This window comes from Octodon degus, unplaced genomic scaffold (assembly GCF_000260255.1).
Source record: "Octodon degus isolate 3935 unplaced genomic scaffold, OctDeg1.0 scaffold00076, whole genome shotgun sequence".
Lineage (NCBI taxonomy): Eukaryota > Metazoa > Chordata > Mammalia > Rodentia > Octodontidae > Octodon > Octodon degus.
This window is the reverse complement of record NW_004524652.1, coordinates 3,822,568-3,840,309: the sequence shown is the minus strand read 5'-3', so window position 1 is coordinate 3,840,309 and position 17,742 is coordinate 3,822,568. Positions and strand designations below refer to the sequence as shown.

At 42.9% G+C, this 17,742-nt stretch overlaps 1 pseudogene; it reads left to right on the top strand.

The window, feature by feature from the left end:
• The first annotated feature begins 4,623 nt into the window (after positions 1-4,623).
• Positions 4,624-5,001, top strand: LOC111817970 (annotated as a pseudogene).
• The last annotated feature ends 12,741 nt before the right edge of the window (positions 5,002-17,742 follow it).

The following is a 17,742-nucleotide window of genomic DNA, read 5'->3' as shown; positions in this document are numbered from 1 at the left end:
AGAAAGAGAAGCTTTGGCCCAAGGTCCTCAGCTCTGAAGAAGTGTTGGATTCTGGGAAAAGATCTGAGGGTTCCAGCCAGAGAGATGGACCAATGGAGCCATCTGGAGAGGCCACCCTCCCTGGGGCCCCTGCCCTTTCCTCCTATCAGGAAGCCTTTCTGTTGTTGACAACTCTCTGTGATGACAGCCCAAGAAGCCCCTGAGATGTAGACTTCCAAGGTGGAGAGGAGTCATGAGCTTGCCCACGAGCTCACATCAAGGCTGCAGATCTCTAAAGCAAGGCTCCTTCTAATCTGGCCCCTGCTCTTGGGGGAAGAGAAGCGTGGGGCCCATATATATGTCCTCGTGTGGAAAGATTGTTTGCAGGGAGAGAACAGACATCTGAAGACCAACAGAAGGCCTTCAGCCATCATGGCCCTGCCCACAACTTGACCCTGGTCTCCAGCCCTCCAGAACACGGTGCACCCAGCACCTGTGGGGCCTGTGTCAGTCACACTTCTATGACACCTGTGGGGAAGGGGCCATGCAAGAGCACTTGTGAGGTGCACAGCTAGACTCCCTGGGGCTTGTTGCTTTCCTTGCCCCTTTCTTCCTCATTAAGACCTTTTGTTGTAAAATGTTTCCAAGTGCTCTTCCTTCATTTCTGGCATGGGGGCCAAACTCACGTCCCCCTGATCTCTTCTACTGCAGAGTCCCAACTGACCTCCCACATAGAGATGGCAGCCATAGAATGCACTTCGTGTGATCTCTCACTTATGATTTTCAGCTTTACAGAAAATACAAGTAAACATGTGTGTCTGCTGCATGATGTGTGCTTTGTACTCAAGACTCAGCTATGAGCAAAAGTATCTGAGTCCCTCTATTCATAGAAAGCCATCTCTCTCTGCCTCTCTTACCATCTCTGTGTCTCTCTCTGTTTCTCTGTCTCTTGTTCCACTTTATTTATAAAATACACTCTTGAAGCATACATGTACCACAGGGTCAGTTGTTGATATTACAAATGATATTTAATTAATTTTAAGGGGAAAACTTCATGGGTTCCTGAATGCCACAATTATTATTTCTATGCACACTTTTATAATTTAAATCTTACCAAATGTGAATAATTATCTTGCATCTTAACCCTTGACAGGAAGTTTTCCTTCAATACTGGCTGTGCCACATAACTGTCCACATACTTTGAATTGATAATTATGTAAGTCTTAATTATGTAAGCAGTTGTGTATGTATACTCACCATCAAACATAATTGCAACACGTGACTTTCATTAGTTCAAACTCCAAGCCCATCTCTTTCTCTAAATAAAGAAATACTAATGAACTATATGAGGTGAACAGCCCTAGCAGGCCAAGTGCCCAGTGCCCCACACAGTGCAAGTGTGCATTCACTCCCAGGAGCTATGCATGCGGGAGGTCTGCAAGAGAAAGGCCATGCATTTTCACGCCTCTTCCCTTCTGGGATTAGGAACAGCCAGCAGGATCTTCGGGGGGACAAATGCATAGATAACGGGGAAGAGAGGAGTTGCCTTGTTTAAACCTGAACATGCAGACCACAGACCAGGAAATGAGCCCCATGAATGAGTGTGTGTGCGTGCGTGCGTGTGTGTGTGTGTGTGTGTGTGTGTGTAGCAAATGAAGTGTGCTCAGCAAAGGTGCATCTCAGGCACTGTATCTCTAGTGTGTCTCAGCTCACTTCTAAAGTTTTATTCTGTATAATTCATATGTATGATTATAGAATAAAACAATGTTGGTTTTAATTAATTTTAAAAACCTTACAAATAAAATGGCAAGGGGATCATCAGCACATGAGATGCTGGCCCTCAGGATATTGCTGGTAACCTCAAGGCGACTCTCACTCCACCGATGCTGTCCTCCCCGTGGCTATGTGGAGCAAGGGATGATGGAACATGCGCGCTGTTGACTCGTCAGTGATGCACTCCAGGGGCTGCAGCCTCTGGCGCCAGGCGCCCACTCACTGCCTCCGGTGTGCCCCTTGCTGGGGCTCTGTTCTTTTTTTATTTTTTTCCATAATTTTATTGAGAAATAAATAGCCGTGAGACAGTTTCACATCAAATTGGTAGGACAGTTCCAATAATTAACACATTGCATACTGTCTTCCTAGTGGTTATTTGTTGTGCAAGATGCAGACGTGATATCCTGTTTACAAACACTGTTAGAACAAATCCCTCTATTCATTAAGAGAATATATCTATATATATTCTCTCTATATATCTATCCTAACCATTCTGAATACACAGATACAAAATGGTCATTCATCTGTATCCCCTTTTTTGTTTAGTTCTGTCACTTAAATATTATAGGTGTGTGAACTCAGGAAAATATTTCAAAATAGTCCAGTAGTCCATAATAGTATTGGGTCTTCTGCTTGACTGGCAGGGGCCGTGTTCTTGAGGACGGGGCTGTGGAAGGGTTTAGTTGCTGACCACAGTGCTCTAATGACAAGTCAGCCCCACAGCTGAGGCAGGGACACTCTATTGCAGAGCAGTAAGTGGCTGAGAGGCAAGTTAGATCTCCAAATCAGCAAGATGTATTACTTAGCACATATATCCTTGATCCATTGTTTCACAAGGCCCTTCTTGGCTTCCTGCCTTTACCTCAGCCATTCCTTTCACTTTCCCTCACACTCCCCAGATTTATTTGAAATCCAGTAAATACTGGATGTCCAGAGATGTCTTTGTCTTAGCTCCAAGAGAGCTCTGATTTTCTTGTACCCCAAATCCTATTTGAAATCTGCTTTGATTCAATTTCTTTCCATAGACTCAACTCTAAGATCTGGGGACTCATCACACCTGATAATTGGTACCCAAACAGGGCCTGCTGCTTTTATAAATATCTGAATGAGTAAGGTCTACCTTGTGTAGAAGATACACAGAGATGGAAGAAGGGCTTTTCAGGGAGTCCAGAGAAGGTGTCTATGAGGGAATGCAAAAATGATACATGGTTAAAATGTTCGAAACCGTGCACAGCCATTTGATATCCAGGAATGCAACATGGGAAAGAATAGGTCAGCAGAAGAGCAGCTGCCCCCAAGCTTATTAAAGTTTACCCCAGCGGCCTGCGTGCCAATGAGAGAGGTATTAAAAGCGCCACAGGAGGGAACCAAATATAATAATCTTTGGTTTCCCCAGGCAGGTACCTAAGTTATTGATAACTGGGAAAAAGTTAGAAAAAGTCTTAAATAGGTTCAGGAAAGAAAACAAAGGATTTCCTCCGAGATGTCTTCAGCTTGAAACTCAGTTCCATTGGTCTTAAGCGCTAATATCCCCATCGTTTCTGTTTTAGAACAATGAAGGGACAAAAGTGGAAGGAACAGGAGGAGCTGCGCACCCCCGTTCTGCAGCTGCCCTCACAGGTCCCACATGGAGGCCAGGTCAGTGGGCGCTGGTGGAGCCCACAGAGCCCCGTCACTTGCAGAGCCTGGCACCTGCCCATTTGGGTATGCACAGCCACCTGTTCATATCATAAAATGGCAACAGCAAACACGGTCAGCAGTGTTTACCATGTGAGGGCGCTATGGTAAACAGCAGTGGTACCATGTGAGGGCGCTACCGCACACCCGTAGTCCTGACAACACCAGAGGCAGCCGCAGATCCCTCAATGACCAGCGGCAGAAATTATCATGGCTCAAAGGAGCCAGGCAAACATGGAGCCCGGGAGTAAGACACAGCATGGGAAGGAGCCAGAGCAACAAGACCCAGGGACAATCAAATGACATAAAATTTAAAAAATTACTTGTCAAGAGGCAAAAAGCATATCTTATAAAAGTTGAATGTTAACCCAAACTGTGTAAATTTATAGATTCCACAAGCTCTGTTGAAAAAAAAGGTTTTAATTGAAAAAAAAAAGATGTCAAGAAGACTGAAGTAAAGGACAGATGAAGGGAAGTGCACAAAGTTTCCAAGATTCTCATGACAAAATAAAATAGAAAAAGGAGTGTGTGCATGTATTGGCTTCTTGGGCTACAGGCAGACTGGGCTAGCGAAGTGCTCTGCCAAGCAGGTCAGTGCATGTCACAGCCCTGCCACCACTTGCCATGACCACCTCACCCTGCCCGGCTGCCACCACCCGCACTGCCACGGCCTTGGGGCCAGCTGTATCACTAGGCTGCAATCTTCAATAAGAAAATATATTCCTCAGTTCTACATATTGTTCTTGGTCACACATTTAATTTCTGTAGGACAGTGGAGATGATTTCCAGGCTCAGCATGAACTCTTTGCAGATGACTAATGTGTAGAGATTCCTAACTGCTCTACCAAGAAGCCCGGAAGAGTGACTCATGTGGACACAGAAACGATGAATTGACATCTTACAGCATTTTATGAGAGTTCTGATCTGGATGGGGTAAAACTTAGTGTTTTCTCTTGCCTCAATATTGCTGAATCAAAGGATTGCTGCTTCACATGAAGAGATTCATTTCAGCCCCAGTTCTCCCTGAGCCATGCTCAAAGCCCTGCAAAGTTCAAGCAGAGTGTATTGAAGTAGACTCCAGCATCTTTTATTCAAGTTTTAAAATTCTTTGGTAACTCTTTCGAGTGTTCTTATAACTAAATTAACATGGCTCAAATGAACCACTGAACTCTTGTGGAAGTCACATACAAGAGCATGAGCTTTCTCATCACACACAATACAACCTTAAGCAAGTGTATAGGAGAATCTAAGAAGCATGGAGTTCCCACAACATTAGGAGTTTGTGAAACAGGGAATGACACTGCTCTTGTGGAGAAAGAAGCCATTCGTGGTTTTGATCAGCCCTTTGATGGTGGTGCACCACCATCCAGCCAGATTGTCAACGACCGGTTAAATCTTGTGAAAATCAAGGTCTGTGAAGAACCCGGTTGTTGTACTGCTGCCCACTCAGCTGCAGGCCTTGGGAGAGCCCCAGTGCTCACTGCCCTGGCATTAGCTGGAGATGGGATGGAATATGAAGAGGAAGTGCAATTCGTAAGACAAAAGTGGCGCGGAGCTTTTAAGAGCGAGTGACTTTCATATCTCGAGAAGTATTGCCCTAAAATGTGACTGCCTTAAAGATTCCAACCATCACAGGGACACCTGTTGCATACAGCAAGACTGGGGTGCCTTCGCTGGACCTGCAGCTGGAGGTGGGACCTGACTGTTCTTTAAATTAGTTCATATGTTGGCTTGGCAAATAAGTCTAATGAAGCTTCCAAATAGTGTGTTTGGGTTAAGATGTATGTATTGGGACAACTACAGCTTGCATCAACTGAATTCCCTGAAGCACAGCTCTCTGATTCTCCCCATGCCAGAATCTTAAGGAGATATAAGAAATTTAACAATTTTAGGTACCAAAATACCCAGCACAGTGCTTTCACAGTTTTAGTATCATGTCGAACCAGATTCGCAGGAACTACAAGCACTCTAGACCTGAGGTTTATTCCTGCAGTCCTCCAACATTGTAGGGCCTGGGTGCCTATTTGCTCGTTCACTTTATGTTTATGTCTCTTTTACTCATACCAGTGTACACCAGGTTTCTTAAACATTGATTGTTCTTTCCAAGTATTACCAAGTCATGGTGATTATGTAATGTCTTTCTATGATTTTATTATGTGCTATTGGGGGAAACTTCCATTTTGAAACTCTACATTGCCTTAGAAGCACACGTCTTTAATGCTTCAGACAAAACGCCTGACAGTAATTTGCTGCCTGCATTCTGAGGTGCAGCCTACCAGGCAGGGCCTGAAAACAGACTGGGAGGGGGATATTCAGTAGTTTCAGTAAAATGTCGCTTTTGTCTTGTGAAGCACATGTAGAGTGTATTTTTTAATTCAGTAAATATTTTTAAAAGATATAGATGCTTTGTTATTGTACCTAAAATAATTCTTAGTCATAAAAATTCTGGAATTCCTGTATTTTTTCCATACTTATAAGAAAGTGTTTACTAACTTATCTTGGTTGAGGTGTGGTTTTTCTCCACTTGTCTTCCAAACCTCTTGTGAGAAAGTGTATTTCTGCTAATGAACTGAGCAGATGTCTAACATTTTACATGAGTTTTTAGCTGTGTAACTAAATATTTGGCTACTACACAACTTGTTTTATGATATAACTGATAAAATAATGGTGTGTATTAATGTTAGCTCAGCCATCTGTTTTTTACCATCTGAGTTTATACCATGTGGTTCCAGTTCTGTGTGAGAAATGATTTGTTAGTGTTCACAGCTTATAAAAACTTATTGAAACAGCTTAAAAATCTAATAAATAATAAAATGCATGTATTACTGAGATAAAAGGAAAAGGATATATTAATACAGGTAAAGGTTTTTTATTCCTTCTAATTCTTATAAGAAATCTCTGTTCACTTACCTACAATATGTTCTGACTACCCTTTATATAGATACAGACATAAAAAAACTGTGAGAGAGTTATCATTCAATTAAGTGTAGTTCTCATTTGTCTGTCTGTCCAATCCATAAATGTTGTTTCATTTGAACACAGCAATTCTTCCTTTTACATCATTGGATTTTTGAAATATTTGTTTACAATTTAAATTGGATGAGGGAAAGATATCATTAAAATAAGATATGCTGCCACTTCGGTTGCTATCTGAATGCAACATTGTAACAATTGGTTTTATACATGTAACACGCATTGCCGTCTGTGCACAACAACATGGGGCTCTTTCATTGATCAGAACTAATGTGTTGCCTATGCCTTCCCATCTGTCATCTGAGCAGCTACTTTGAAAATAATACTTGGGTCTAGGGAGATAGCTCAGTAGAATAAGCACTTGCCTGGCAAGCGTAAGGTCCTGAGTTCAACCCCCAGTTCTGGAAAAAAAAAAAAAAAGAAAGAAAGAAAATAGCAATACTCAATACATTAACCATTGCTAGTCTTCTATTGCCTTGTTTTGAAACTCTATCATTGCTTTTCTTTTCTTTTTTCTCTTTAAAATAATAAAAATGAAAATATCAAGATGAAGATAAATTGTTAATTTTTATGATCTACTTCTCATAGGTCATCAAAACTAGAGCCCCCTTAGGTTTAGGAACTTGAATAAAGAAGCTGCTGCTGGAAATATTTTTCTAGTCCTTATTCACTAAGGGGACTCCAAAATTATCCATAGCCTTATGGAGAAGCCCCAGTAAATGATAAATATGCTATTGTGATATATTTACACTAGTCATTGACAAATTGTTTTCTATAAATAAAACAATAAATTTTTCTCATTAAGTGGTGCTTTGGGTATAAAAATAAATTAAGAGACAAAGGTTTTTGTTTATCTATAGCATCCATTATTGTCAGTTTGCTGATGAACTAAATATATTCATGCCTTCCCGATGTACAGGCCTTTTAAGATGTAAAATTGAAGTTGTTTATGGTGACAACTTTTTCTTTTAGACTCAGATATCTACCTTTCTCTTGTGCTTTGGCTGCTTGTGATTAGAGGTATATGCCCAACCAGCATGAGGCCACCTGTCAAAACATAAATTTAAAGGCTCTTTGTGTTGTATATATTACATTTGTGTCACTCTGCTCTATACTATGCGGGGTATTTACATGTCCTATAAAATAATCCATCATGATTGTTGTGCTAAAATACTATGTGTGCCTTTTGATCTCAAGTTTTCTTTTTAAACATATATAACTCTTGTCTGTTAACATTCTACAGGGATTCAACTCCAAGGACAACCACGGCTGGTAAGGAATACCAGCACTTGAGCTGGACTTTGTGTTTTGAAGTGCTTGATATTTGGATACATTTATAATAGTTTAGCTCACTGTCCCCAAGTCACTGGCCTTCCCTTCTAGATGTTTAACCACTGAAGCTTCGAAGCTGGATCTGGAAAGGGAACTGTGCTGAGAGAACAGCCAATATTTTGACCCTGGACTTGCAAGATGAATGAGGACCTAGGACCGAGGGAACATTCTCAACGAGATCACAATGAGATTGGGTGAATCACCCAATCTCCTGAGCAGGGAGATTGCTGTAACCAAGAGGATGGGAATGAACAGTGTATGGTGTGCCAGAGAAGGGTCACTAAAGGTAAGGTCTCCTATGTTTTCCTAAAGAGCAAGGTATTTATTTATTTATTTATTTATATTTGCATAACTGGGGAATTGAACTCAGGCCCTTCTACTTGCCAGGGAAATACTTATTCCACTGAGCCATCTCCCCGGCCCCAGTAATGTGGACAAGCAAGAACATGACCCAGCCTGATGGGTGACACTGACAGAGGAGCTAGGTGGTGCTGTACGTGGTTCCAAGGTAAATCTTGAGGATACTGAATTGACCTCAATAGACGCGATAAATTTAATTAACACAGATCTCACTTTAAATTGGTCTTGAGCATCCACAGAAAAATGTAACCAAAGGATGAATAAAAATAATAGCATAATAACAAGCTGGATATGAAACTGGTCTGAGAACCAGTGGTTTACCTTTGCTATTCTGGTCCCATAAGAACAGTTTCTGGACTTGGCTTTTCTCCAAACCTGCCTTTCCATTCTAATGCTCATGCTTTGATTATGCAAGCTCTAATTCTCCAGGAAATTTGTTTATTTGTGTCCGAGTGCTGCTAAACTCCAAGGAATCATACAGGGGACAGCACCTGGGGAAGAAAGATGTGGAAACCCTGGGTACCAGAGGATACAGCATGCAGATCACAGAATCCACTTGCTGAGGATAGGCTGGTAGCATACACTGGATTTCCCTCAGATGAACTCTCAGACATTATAGAAATGGGAGGCCAGGGTTTGAGGGTTCTATGAGGAAAATGTAAACCCCAAAATGATGCACTGAAGATTTTAGGCTGTCCCGATTCACCACTAGACACAGATGACGGATTTAATTAAAATGACTCTCTGACCTGTGCTTGTTTGTGTCCTCACAACATCTCCCACACATATGGAGATCATCCCAGGATGACATCACCTGTGTCATTTACTGGGTTTGTACCCACATTCACAGTGTTGCTCGGGCATCGCTGTGCAGCAGAGGGACCTGGGGGAAAACCAGTCAAATGTGTGAGGTTTTTGTTTGTTTGGTTTTTGCTCGCCCGTAGAGTATTGAACATATTTCATTTTGCTTCTATTGCTTTTATTTCTCAGTCACCAGTATTTCTAGACTACAGTGCTGTTGTTTGCTTTTATGGCACCACAAATAAAGAATAAGAATCTATTTTGCCAGGATTTTTTGGTGGTCTTCCTTCCTCTGTTCTGTGCCAATATTTGCTTACACCAATAAATTTATTTCAGGTATGGGGTTTTATGTGCTTTTCACAGTTAATGGAGTATTATTTTGTATTCCTGCTGCATTCGCATATAGATCATGATCTATTTACATGGCTAGAGAAATACATTATCTCCACAAAACCTCCTTAATATCACTTTCAATGAATACACTACAAAAATCATCCAGATCCTCCTACAAATATTCAGTATAATAAAGAATACTTAACACTCTGCTGTGCCTTAAAGACCGGCAAATAAAAGCTGCAACTTGTTCTTCAGGGGGCCCTGAATGACTGAGATGGGACCAAAGCCTACTGCACACAGATGTTTCTTTGCATAAAATATTTCATTTGACTTAAAAAGAAAGAGAGAGAGAGAGAGAAAAGAAGCTGAATATTATACTAGAACTCAGAATGTGGAGAAAGGGAATGCAATGGGGGTGGAAGCAAAACTTGTTAGATGATTCGGGCCAACTAAATGTGATCCTTAATTCATGTTGCTTAGCAATTGCTTAACTACGCTGAGGTTGATTAGGCTTTTGCAGAGTCTGTCGTATTTTTCGAGAACATTCAGGAAATTCTGCAGAATGGCAACTCCGTGTGAAACTATCATTTCATCCTTACAAAAACAGTCGTGAGCCCATCTCATTTTATGAGAAGACCTGCATTGGATATCTTTCACATAGCCCTTAAATAAGCTTAAAGGCTAGACACGTTGTCATTTTAACGGACAGGGAAGCTTGGGCTCTACCACCTAGGTTGGGCTGAAACTATGTTCCCCGAAATCCCCTTCCTGTCCACTTCCTGTGTGGAGTGGGCAGCACAAATATTTTCTACATGACATAAAAAGTGGAAATCAAACCATATTCCCTCCCTAGCCAAAGTCAGAATGAGGACCTAGGGGAACAGCTGTCTGTCTCTGCTGCCCCTACCTTGTGATCCCAGGAGGGGACATTGTAACTAGGTAGAAATGGGCTTAAGTCACAGCTTGGGGCTGGGGAGGCAGGTAGAAATAAACCCTTCAGTCAGTCTGATGGATGCTGAGATCTGGGAGAGATTATTGCAGAACAGAAGCTGCTTTATAGGAGAACTAACTGCAGCTCACGCTTTGCACCCGAGGTTCAGGTACAGTATGGATGCCCCTGTGTTAGAGGACAGGGACCTCACCTGCATTGTGTGCACACAGCATGGCACCTGAAGCCTGTGAGCACACTCAGGGGCTGCTACTCCAGCCCCCGGGATTGCTATGCCCGTCAGGGAATAGCCCGGAGCAGGAGTCACCCAAAGGACTGAGGCAGTGGAAGAGGACCCTGTCTGAGGGAAGCGGGCACTGGAAGCCTTCAGCTGTGACACACTCAGCATACCAACTGGGGGTTGGGGAGTAAGAGGGTGGGAAAGTGGCAGGGAGCTAGGCCTCCTCTCTGCCCCAACTGCAGCAGGGTCCCAGGGCACCTGTGATAACTCAGGAGCTCATTTTCCTGCTTCCAGAAAAGCGAGACTGGTTTTAGAGTGTCCAACAGAGTTCAAGGAGACCAGCAGTGGGTTAAACACACATTGAGGCCAGACTTTTTCTATCTCTACTCTAGTGCCCAGGGCTCTGCTTTGACCCAAACAGACAACTCTGGAGGTCTTTATCCTACAGCTTTTGACATAGAGTGCTTCCAGCTGCTGGCAAGCTGTGAGGAGAGAAGTACTGATAGCTTCAATGAAAGATCGCATTTGCTTCCCAAATGTCTGGTGCAGCCTACACCCTGGGCAGATTCACACTCCTGGAAGTGGCAAGGAAACAAAAAACTCTCTCTTCCACCTGATTAGAATGCAGTAGTGCCATTTTATTTCAAGGATCTGGGGACAGCAGCAGAGGTAGGCTAGCAGAAGTGGCAAGTTCCATCTCTTTTTTTCTTTGAAGTGATGAATCAGGCCCATTGACGAGATGCAGAAGAAAGCCAGTGGATGCACAGAGGCAGGGCTGTTGAAGGCAGAGTGGAGGGGAGGATCCCCAAGGAGGTGTGCTTTGGAGGTGGCTCCAGTGAAGGGCAGAGGGGCCATGAGCCCTAGGGGAGCAACTCTCCAGGCCAGGCAGGGGGGATGGGAAGGCTCAGAGCAGCTTCAGCTTGGTGTGTTGGATGAGAGTTGGGCCTGAATAGACTGCAGCACAGGTGGGGTGGGGTGGGGTGGGGAAGAGAGGTGGAGGGATCTGGGTGGTAGGACCAAGAACAGGCAGCTCCAGATGGCCCCTGGTTTTCCTGGGATCAAGTTTCCCAGGGTCCACTCTTCCTCAGGAGCCCTGATGGTTAGGGCTGGGTCATCAACGATGAAGACTCAGCTGTGGCAAGTGAACTGGATTGATGTCTCAATCTTTACAGCATTCATTGTAGTTAAATCTTGAAACGTTGGCTACTGAGGAAGTTCGCTCACTGGAGAATCATTATCCAAGTTTTCTACTTGATGCTGATTAAAGAGGCAGTTTCTGTGCATCAAGTGCAACAATCCCAAGCTCCTTAGAGGAAAGCACTCTACAGCCAGCTGACTTCAGTGCAGAGGGGCTTTGCAGAGAAGCAGCCTGTGGCATGGCAGACAGGAAGCTGCCACATGGAGCATCCTGTTTCCTCTTTGGTTGGAATACAACCCATCAGTGCCACTCACACCAAGGTGTGTCCTCCGTCTTCAGTAAATCCAGTCAGCTACACCCAGAACTATACTAATACAATGAAACTATTGATGCAGTTATCACATATCTGTGACTTATGTTCATATAGCCTAGATGTAGCCACCTCTTCAAAGTCCCACCTGTGAGCACAGGAGCCTTTGCAGGAATCATCTAGATTCAAACCATAACAGGTGGTGAATGGTTCACCAAACTAGAGTGACTCACATAAGGGTTGTTGTGAATAATTCCCAAGGAAAGTCAGGGTAATAAAAATGAATTTTAAGGTCCTAGTTGTTGTGTATTGTGGGGAGGATCTCAGCCACAGCTGAGCTGGATGTTGGTGCATGACTTGGGACTAGAGCCTGGCCAGTCCAGCAGGCGTCCAGCCTTGATGTTTCACCTGCTGACTATATTACTGATAGCTCTTAGAATGTTGCACTTTCAGTGTTCTCAGAAAAATCGTGAGACCTTGCACTTTCAACCCCATTGTGTGCTTCAAGGCAAATGGAGCCCAGTGGGGGGCCTGAGCACAGGAGAATCCAGCAAGCCAGGAAGAAGAGTCACTCTGGGAGCACATGACACATCAATAAGGCACAGAGTGCCCTGGGTAAGTACTGACTGGAGAATAGTAGGGAATTAAAGATCTAAAGATCTGTCTTTGTATATTGAAATGTTTAATGCTTTGTTAAGTTTAGAAGGATGACTATCAATGCTGCACAGTTCACTAAACTTCTTGAGTTCATTTATTCTTAGAAAATGGAACTGTAAATTTAAGTATTTGGGAGAAGGTGGGAAAGCAGCTTTGAGCAAGGTGGAGGGGGGGAGCCAACCAGCACAAATCTATCGAGACCCCTACAGACTAATAAAGCGTTATTTGAAAGGGAGATACTGCTGCTTTCTACTTCTCTAGCCACTTCTCAGAGACCCCCACGTGTGTGTGTGTGTGTGTGTGTGTGTGTGTGTGTGTGTGTGTGTGTGTGTTGGGGAGAACAAGTTGACAGGAGCAAGCCAGGCGGGAACCAGAAAGCACTGCTGAGCCTAGAGCCTGGCCTGAACAAAAGAGGTGGTAGGAACCCAGACACTTTCTTTGTGTTGTGTCAGCCACAGCAGAGAATGCAGGCCATGAACCCTGGCTCGGGGCACCCGGGGGCTGCTGCATCATTGTTCCAGAGCCAGCAGACAGTCACAGCTCTCCTTTCCTGAGCCTCGGTCAGCCTGGAGTGCACTGGTGCCCACTCAAGAAACAGAGCACACAGGGCTTCTGCCCTTACATCACAGATGGCTGAGGTGTCTACAGCCAGCAGAGGACTGTTTGGGTATAGTCATAGCAACCCATGGTCAGGGGAAGACACAGCCGCAGCAAAAGATAAATCGAAGGGAGCAGCAAAGGGAGTCTACATACGTGATAATATTACCCAGAAGTATAGTAAGTCTTACGGAGAACAGACTGTTAGAAGAAAAGGATTCTGAGAAAGTGACAGTGTGGGGATCCCTGGGCTGGAACCTACATGAAGGAAGGGACACTGGCGTATTCTTTGCCAGTATTCTTAAGACAAAATAAAACACATTATAGATAAAAGATTGTTATTCCTTCTAAATTCTTCTTAAAAGAGATTGCTGCTAGTTGACCTACAACAGAATTTTGACTAGTCTTTTTATAATTACAAACTTATACAATTATGAGAGGTAATTCAATTTGGCAAAAATATATTGGAGTGCACTCTCATTTTATAAAAAAAAAAAAATATGTATTTGTTTGTCCAATCAGTAAAGAGCTGTTTTATTTGAGCTCAACACATTTTTCTTTTTTGCAATTATGGATTTGTAAAATACTTGTCTATAATTCAGCTGGTCAAAATGATGTTAAAATTGGTTTTGTAAATGCAATGCATATTTTTGTTTGTGTTTTATGACTTTGGAGTTTCCGATTTTTCAAAAACATGTTAAGTGTTATAATCTGTTTCTTGTAAGTCATCAAAATTTTTAGGATCACTAACAGAATTCCCTTAGGGTAAGGAAAAACTGTTGAACTGGACTTCAAAGGATGAATAATTAAGCAGCTACCTGAAAATAACTATCCGTTCTTTGATCATTAATAGGAGCTCCCAGTGATCTATTATAGCCTTGTGGAAGACACTGCAAGAAATGTTGATCAAAATATAATGTTGTGACATGTTTACATTGATCATCACCAAAAGGTTAAGTTTTCTCGAAAAAAAGATGACAAGGTTCTCAGATTTAAAGAGGCACTGGCACAAAACTAAGCTTAAAAAAAAGTTTTCCTACGGCTGTGACAATTTACTGTCTTAATCTAACGAAACATTAAATGTATTCATGTCTTTCAGATATGCACTTCTTCTAAAATGTAAAACTGGGACTGTTCATGGTGATAAGTTTTTTCTTTCAGATTCAGACCTCTGACTTTCTCTTGTGCTTCAGCTATTTAGGAATATGAGGTACACATTAAGCCCACATGAGGTCACCAATCAAGTAATAATATTTAACCACAGCTTATGTGATATGTGTGCTATGTATGTGTCGTTGCCTTGAGAGATATTTAGACATTGGTGTATGCAGACAACGTCACATACTTAAATGATCTCATTAAAGGGCCACATACTGGGTGAGGGGTTCTTATATACTAGCTAGAGTTGATTGAAAAGGACAACTGGAAATTTAAGTGTGTTACAAAAATGTTATCCTGATCAGTATGCTAAAATATTACACATAGCTTTCGATATCAGTTTTTCTCTGTGCAACTGTATAACTGTTGTCTGCTAACATTTTGCAGGGATTCAACTCTTAGAACATCCATGGTTGATAAGAAATAACAGTTCTCTGGCTCTACTTTCTATTTCATGGTGCTTGATATTCATATAAAATTATCAAAGTTAAGCTCACTGTTCCTACTGTAATGTAGTGCTTTAATCTTATCATCTGGAGATTCAAAAGCTAAAGTTTAGAGGCCAGAACTAGAAAGACAGATGAGTTAGGAGGACAGCCAGTATTTTTGTCCTTACTATTTGAGGTCAACAATGATCAAGGATGAAAGAGAACCTTTCTATGACTTCCTACCACTCTGAAGACTTACATGACCTCCTGACCAAGGAACTTGTTGAGCCCCAGGAGAGGGAAACACAACAAACCGTGTGCCTAAGGAGAGTTACCAGGAGAAAGAAATCTCCCAAGCTTTCATAGATCACAACTTGCTCAAGCAATGGCCACGACTCATCCAGATGGCTGACACTGACAGAAGAACTGATAGGCTTTGTACATCATGGTTCCAAGGTAAATCCTGAGGAGACTTAAATGACCTGGATAGATAGCAAGAGATTAATTTTAATTAATATAGATCTCCTTTTCATTGGGTCTTGAACATCCAGCAGAAAAGTAAAACCACAAAATGGGTAAAACAATGTCACAATAATAAGCTAGCTACAAAAAGAATCTTAAATCACTCTCATCTTCTGATAATTTCCAGCTACATTGGTAACCGAGTACTGTTATGGATTAATGGGTTGTGTAGGGTTCAGTTGCTGAATGCAGGGATCTGCAATGCTTGGACTGGGAATTTGTAGCCTACATGAGTAAGTCTACTCAGAATTAAAAGTTTGAGACACAAAAGATCTTCACAAGGAAATCTTTCACCATGGACACCTGGAGAAGAGAGAAAAAGAAAAGCCTTCTGCATGGAAAAATGTCTTCTGCAGAATCTCTGAACATAGCTCTTTAAGCATCAATTGACCTCCAATACTGTGACTAAGAAATAGTGAAGGGTGAGCTGTGGGGAGTGGCTGAGCGGGAGGGCAGTGAATTCCTTGGGATGAAAGCAAGAGCAGTCCAGCAGGTGTGGTGTCTGGCCTTGGTATTTCTCCCTGTTAACTACAGCACAGACAGCGCTGAGAATGTTTTGCATTCAGAGCTCCCAGTGAAACACTCGGAGCTCACACTCTGAACGTCTTAGCATGCTCCACCCTGTATCAACAAAAAATGTCACTGCCCCTTTATTGCAGAGCTCAGGTCCCACCCAGCCCCAGTTTTCCTTTTAGTATGTGTCTAATTTTTCCTTAATCTCCTGTTACTCCCTCTCAAGACCTTGCTGGCTATGTTGGTCATGGCAGTTCATAATTAAATCTTTGAAATTATAGATAATTAATGTATAATTATGTGTAATTTTCAGAGAAAATCAAGAGTTTTTTCCTTGTGTTTTTAGATGTGGGGCCAGTAATTTCTACTTTAGAAAAGTTTATCTGCCAGCCTCACTGACAAGTTAATGACAAAGAAGTCAGGGACCTGAGATGGAGCATAGGTTGGTGTCCATTGATACAGCTACCTGTGTAAGACAAGTATCGTCTTAATGGTAATTTAGTGGGAAAGTGCCAATGTCAGTCTTTGCAAAGAGGTTTTGAATTGAACTAAGCTTGGCAGATCCTATGATGCAGGGAATGTTCAGTTACTGCTCACAGAGATAGTGTTTGTCTGCCACTGGTAGCAGACAAGGGGATGGGCTTTGGGCTGCCATGCCACGGTGGGTGCCACGTGGGAAGCAAAATTGGTACAAGCTAAACGCAGGAAGAAGCCTGTGTGTCCATCAGCAGATGGCTGGATAACAGAAATGTGGTATGTGTATAATGAAATATTACTCGGCTATCAGTAAGGACAGATTTGAGACATCTGTAGGAAAATGGAAAATCTAATGTTGAGCAAAATAAACCAGGCACACAAATTTAGATGCCATATGTTATCACTCACCTGAGTGAGGCAAAGTACAAGGAGAATAATTAAAGCTGGACAGATGGGGCCAAGGATCTCTTGCAGTGGAGAAGCGATCTGAGGACAATGACGAGGAGGCAAGAGGAGGGGAATGAGAGATGAGGAGAACAAAGAAAAGTCATGTATGGGGAACTAATTACCTCAGTGAATGTGAACATCATGTGCCAGGACATGAGCTAGAGTCAATATTATCAACAAGGGAGCTGCAGAAGCTAGAAAATTGATCAAATGTGTGTAGGCTGGACTAGGCCTCAGTACCTAAAGCAAACAAGCTACCTCAGTCCTGAGATAAACATCTTGCTTGGTTCAGGTCAGCATTAGTCACCAGGCAACCTTGTGTCATGTGTTACTAACTTTGCAAATGCATAAATAAAGGATGGTTTTGTTGTGCAGTTGTGTTAGTCTTGCCTATCAGGCAGACCGGCGACTACCAAGCCCAGCTTTTGTCTTCTTGTACATCTTTTCTCATTTCTGCTGCCATTTCCCCCCAAGTAGAACCTATATGACTGAGATCAATGGATCCCTGCAAAGGATGGAAACAGAATGTGGAACTAGAGGGGGAGGAATGGGGGAAGCAAAGGAACGGGGATTAAAAAGAGAGACAAGCCATAACACATAGGTGTACCCATTCCCCAAGGGGATTTTACACTGCGTGTCCTGCCCACATGCACCAATACAATGCAGAATGGACCTCATGCATGTTGCTTACCTCACCCTCTCCTGCTTGCTTTTCCTCCACCATACCAAGGGACCCTCACCAGGCACCCGAAGCTCAGCGCGGTGCCCGCATCTGCCTCGTTGGCTCCCTTGGCTTCTCAGCAATGGTCCGTACTAAGGCTGATCCCCTCCATGGAGTTGTGCAGTTGAGCTCATGCTTGGATCTTGGACCCACTGACACTGGTGATTTTGCTGGCAAGGGGGCCACCTGGAAAACAGTGCTCTCTGGCCTATATACATTAGGGCTTACTATATTAGCAATTAGAATAGGTGGCGGGCAGGGTGTGTGTGCACCCATACTCCAGTGCTGTGGCCTTGACGCCAGTGTGATGAGGCCTTGGTGTCAATGTGGCAGTGGTCTAGTGGACCCCCTCTGAGAGTCTCGTGAGCCCCAGG